This window comes from Triticum aestivum, chromosome 6A (assembly GCF_018294505.1).
Source record: "Triticum aestivum cultivar Chinese Spring chromosome 6A, IWGSC CS RefSeq v2.1, whole genome shotgun sequence".
NCBI classification, from domain to species: Eukaryota; Viridiplantae; Streptophyta; class Magnoliopsida; order Poales; family Poaceae; genus Triticum; species Triticum aestivum.
Genome location: NC_057809.1, coordinates 402,356,598 through 402,362,441, shown reverse-complemented (window position 1 = coordinate 402,362,441; position 5,844 = coordinate 402,356,598).

The following is a 5,844-nucleotide window of genomic DNA, read 5'->3' as shown; positions in this document are numbered from 1 at the left end:
TCATCTTAGACTTTTGTCATTTTTGCCATGATTATTGTGTGCATGCTATGCCTGTGAGTCCTTCATATGTTTTGTTAAGGATTTTGTCTTCTTTCCAGAGGTGCAACCCATGCATTTTTAGGATGTGTGTGGTGACTTGTGCAAGCTTGCAAAGTAAGGCACCCGGTAAATCTGTTTTCAGGGACTTAGTAGTTTTCACTAAGTCTAGGATTATTTAGTTCATGATGCCATATGTTCAGCTTGTTTCCTAGTGATCCGTGCCTCTTTTGAGGATGATCAGGAAGGGAGTTTTGTTAATCTTGTTATGCTCTATCCATCCATGTCTTTGTTTGCAATTATGGAGCACCCTAGCTTGAGTCAATCGAGCTCTACTTTTGCTTCGTGGTGAATTTGGGCAGATCGTCAACTCGTTTGCGATTTTGCCGATGCTATTGTAGTTGATCCGTGCATGATATGCCATTGTTCTTGCCATGTCTAGCTAGCATTTTGTGTCTTATTAATGGATGTATGCTTTCCTTGCCATGACTTGCACCGTAGTGAGTGCATCGAGCTCGTTTACATGCCTTCGTGAGTTATATTTCAGCATGTCTCAGTTTTCACTAAGTCTGAAAACTGTTTGTGTTTTAGCTATGTTCGTGTGCCCGTTAGTATATTTTGTGAACCCTTTTGGCCCCAGGTCACTTTGGAACTTTTGTTAAGCTTGTTGAGTAGCTCCATGCCATGTACTACCTTGTCATAATCATGTCATGTATCATGTTGTTTTGCTGCTCCGAAGAGGGCTTCGTGATCTGAAATTTCAGACTAGTGTTAATTTCACTAAGTCTGAAATCTCTTTTGCATTTGCGTTTTTTACATGCTTGTTTGAACCTCATAATGGATGAATTGGCCGTGGCTCAGTGCTATTCTTTTGTTAAGCATCTTGTGTGCATTCCTGCCATATATTTTTTTGTCATGTTTGGTGGCTGTAGCATGTTCGTTTCGTTGCATTTAGATGCCTACTTGCTGTAAATTGCAGACCGGTGTCATTCTTAAAACGCTTGCCATTTCCAAACCGTAACTCCGATCCCAATGATCTTTATATCGTTTTCAAGCGATTTCATCCCCTCTTTCCAGTGGAACACTTGGTTTTCCAAGTTGAGGCCAGGTTCATGCATTTCCTGTCATATCTTGCATTTTGCATCTCGCATCGCATCCCGCATAGCATATCATCATTTCATCATATTGCTTGGTCTTGCACGTGGTTGATTGTATCCTTGTTGCTTGTTTGTCTTATTTGGGTAGAGCCGGGAGACGAGTTTGCTAACGAGGAGCCCATTGAGTTGGCTTTTGAGGATCCAGTCAACTCTGACAACTATGCAGGCAAGATGATCATACCCTCGAAATCACTACTATCTTTGCTATGCTAGTTTGCTCGCTCTTGCTATGCCAATGCTACGATGCCTACCTTTTGCTTGTCAGCCTCCCAAATTGCCATGTCAAACCTCTAACCCACCTTTGTCCTAGCAAACCGTTGATTGGCTATGTTACCGCTTTGCTCAGCCCCTCTTATAGCGTTGCTAGTTGCAGGTGAAGATTGGAGCCGTTCCTTGTTGGAACATTTATTTACTTGTTGGGATATTATTATATTTCTATGTTATCTTAATGCATCTATATACTTGGTAAAGGGTGGAAGGCTCGGCCTCTCGCCTAGTGTTTTGTTCCACTCTTGCCGCCCTAGTTTCCGTCATATCGGTGTTATGTTCCCTGATTTTGCGTTCCTTACGCGGTTGGGTTATAATGGGAACCCCTTGATAGTTCGCCTCGATTAAAGCTTTTCCAGCCATGCCCAACATTGGTTTTACCATTCGCCACCTAGCCTCTTTTTCCCTTGGGTTTCCGGAGCCCAAGGGTCATCTTATTTTAAACCCCCCCGGGCCAGTGCTCCCTCTAAGTGTTGGTCCGAACTGAGCTGCCTACGGGGCCACCTCGGGGAAACTTGAGGGTTGGTTTTACTCGTAGCTAGTCTCATCTGAGTGTGCCCTGAGAACGAGATATGTGCAGCTCCTATCGGGATTTGTCGGCACATTCGGGCGGTGTTGCTGGTCTTGTTTTAACCTGTCGAATTGTCTTGTTGTACCAGGTTACCGAGTCTGATCGGTGTGTCTCGGGTGGAGGTCTACTACTTCGTTGACCGTGAGAGCTTGTCATGGGCTAAGTTGGGACTCCCCTGCAGGGATTGAACTTTCGACAGCCGTGCCCGCGGTTATGGGCATATGGGAATTTGTTAATGTCCGGTTGTAGATAACTTGAACCTTAATTAATTAAAATGAATCCACTGAGTGTGTTATCGTGATGGCCTCTTCTCGGCGGAGTCCGGGAAGTGGACACGGTGTTGGAGTAATGTTTGTGTAGGTTGCTCTTTAGTTCCTCGCTCGTGCTTTGCCTCCTCTTCTCGCTCTCTTTTGCGAATAAGATAGCCACTATATATGCTAGTCGCTTGCTGCAGCTCCACATATATATTTGCCTTACCCTTCCTATAAGCTTAAATAGTCTTGATCGCGAGGGTGCGAGATTGCTGAGTCCCTGTGGCTCACAGATACTATAACTCCAGATGCAGGTCCAGGTGATTCTGCTCCAGGTGATGAGTACGAGCTCAAGTGGGAGTTCGACGAAGACTCTCAGCGTTACTACGTGTCTTTTCCTGAGGATCAGTAGTGGTGCCTAGTTGGGGTTTGATTCGGGGCCTTGTCGCATGTTGGGTTCTTTTCTAGTTTGGCGCCGTAGTCGGGCCATGAGTGTTTGAATGATGGATGTTATTTATGTACTCTGATGTGATGTGGCAAGTGTAAGCCAACTATGTATCTCCCCCTTTTATTTACATTACATGGGATGTTGTGATGATTGCCTAACTTGCGACATTGCTTTCAATGCGGTTATGTCTCTAAGTCGTGCCTCGACACGTGGGAGCTATAGCCGCATCGAGGGCGTAACAGTATTCTCAGATTATTGGCTCGCTTATGTATTTGGCGAGTGCCACGAGGCCTGACATCTCGTTTGCTGTTAGCAAGCTGAGTCGGTTTGTGTCAAAACCGGGAGATGATCATTGGCATGCGCTTGAGAGAGTTATGCGCTATTTGAAAGGCACCGCGAGCTATGGGATTTACTACACCGGGTATCCAAGGGTACTGGAGGGTTATAGTGACTCAAAATGGATATCTGATGCTGATGAGATTAAGGTCACAAGTGGTTATGTTTTTACACTTGGTGATGGCGCTGTTTCTTGGAAGTCTTGCAAGCAGACCATCTTAGCGAGGTCAACTATGGAAGCAGAACTCACAGCATTAGACACTGCCACTGTTGAAGCAGAGTGGCTTCGTGAGCTCTTGATGGACTTACCTATAGTTGAAAAACCAATCCCCCCTATCCTGATGAACTGTGATAATCAAACTGTGATCGTCAAGATAAACGGTTCTAAGGACAATATGAAGTCCTCAATGCATGTGAAGAGGAGACTGAAATCTGTCAGAAAATTGAGGAACTCCGGAGTTATTATGTTGGATTATATCCAAACATCGAAAAATTTGGCAGACCCCTTCACAAAGGGTCTATCACGTAATGTGATAGATAATGCATCGATGGAGATGGTCTGAGACCCACCGCATGATTTGTCCATAGTGGTAACCCACTCTATGTGATCGGAGATCCCGTGAAGTAGAAGTGGGAGACAAGTTGTTGGTCAGCTGGGAGGAGAGTATCCCTATATTACCTATCTCACTCCATGAAGATGCAATACTCTCCTGATCTACATGGCAGGTTGATACTTATCTTAATGTGTTCCAAGTGGCTTATTCGGGTAAGCAGAGATGTTGTCCTGCAGAACATCTTCTGAGGAACACACCTATATGAATTTGACTGTTAACGTCGCAGTCTGTGAGAATTGGGTGTTCTCTAATAAATTCATGAAAAGGCCCCGGAGTATGACGTATACACTCCACCCGCGGGGAAGCCTTGCGGCAGCCCAGTATCGGTCAAGAATTTGTGTGAAACTAGTCTCGCAGAAAACTTGTAGTTCAAGGCATAGTCCACTATTCAAGTTGTGATCTAGTGTAGCATAAATCTCTAAGTGGAAGTTGAACTTCACAGTCTCCACTAAGCACCGGTATATAAACAATGTTTTGGAACTAAATGATGAGATGTGCCAATGAGACTTTGTGGGGGATTGTTGGAATTTTGCTAGTAGGCATTTGGCCCAAAGCCCAACTAAAATTTTGAAATTCTCTTGGCCCATTCATGCACACATGTGAGTGGAGTGAGTGAGACTAAAGTTTAGTCCCACCCCGGAAGTTGAGAGAGAGTTGCACCTCTTTATAAGGTGAGCTCTTCTACCACTTGTATGCGCATGAGAAGAGGAGACCTACACGCGCGCTCCTCCTCCTCGCTCACCTCGTCACGACGCGCCACGCCGCGCCGCGCCACGGGTTGCGGGATTGAGCCGAGCCGAGGACAGAGCTATGCACATTGTCTATATTTTTGCTACTCGGGAAAAATTAATGAGTCATTAATTAATAATTAACGGACGCATTAATTACTGAACCGTTTCCGATTCTTTTGGATCGTGACGACTCGGACGTGTGGTTTACTCCCACGACCTACTCGGCCCGCACTATATAGTCAGGCAGACGCCTACCCTAGCCGACGCCGCTTCGTATGGTTTCTCACCACCGTTCCAGATCATTACGCAGCCAAGCAAGTATTCTCCATCCCTCCTTTCGACGTGCACCGGGAGAAGGGACAGTAGGCCTCCGGATCCTGTACGGGAGAGGGGCGATCAGGTTTTTGGGGAGCGCACTCGCGCGACTGCTGGCAGCGACGACTTCGCGAACGACGACTTCTTCCCCGACCTCGGCAACCTCATCCTCGACGACATAGGCAACAACATCAACGCCAGCAGTGCTGCACCCGCTGCACCGTATGTTATTCTATCCTTTTTGTTCGAGATCGTGGTAGAATTCTTGTTTCTAGTATGTACCCTAGATGTGACCTATTCATCTACTATGCTAGTTCTCATGATTAATTTAATCTCTCCTATTGCTGTCATGATCTATTTCCTATTTATTCGGATTAAATCTCATAGTAATTTGCTCATTTTTCCAACAACATTGGTTTGTATACTCCTTTACCACTAGAAGACAAAGGATCAATACTTGTTCATCTTTTCCCCTTGGGATCAATCCAAAGAGGAACCTCTTTTCACCAACCTCCCCCGATCCCCGTGTCCCTCCCAGAGGCGACATGGTTCTATTGCTTGAATCAACTTTATTTTTTTCCTAATGAAGCATGCTTATTCTCATGTAACATTACATTTGACAAATCAGAATCAAGGTCCCTGAATTGTTATAGTGAAAACATAAATGAAACGAGTGAGCTTTTAGATGAGTGCATGTTCAAATCTGCCAAATACTTACGAGTGCATCACAAAAGTAAGGGCAGATTCAAAGATTCACAAAAAGTAGTATTGGAACGGCACAAATAACTTCACATACATGATGTCTTAATAATACTGGGAATATATATGATCTGAAACATCACACTCATATTTAGGTAGAGAAAATACTAAGTATTTGTGTAAATTACAGAATTTGTAGCCTTTGGGCGACACAAATATTGAAGGGTTTATTTATTAATATTAGTGCACTCCAAGATGCTACAGGCAATCTTCTTCCTGGAAAACTTTACAAATATCGAAGGCCTTGAGCTTGAAGCTTTATTAAGAGTGCAATCCAAGAGGCCGCTGTCAATCTTGTTCCTGCAAAAAATTCCGATTTAAGAAGTTAGAAATCGTGTGAAAATTGACCATGCGAACTT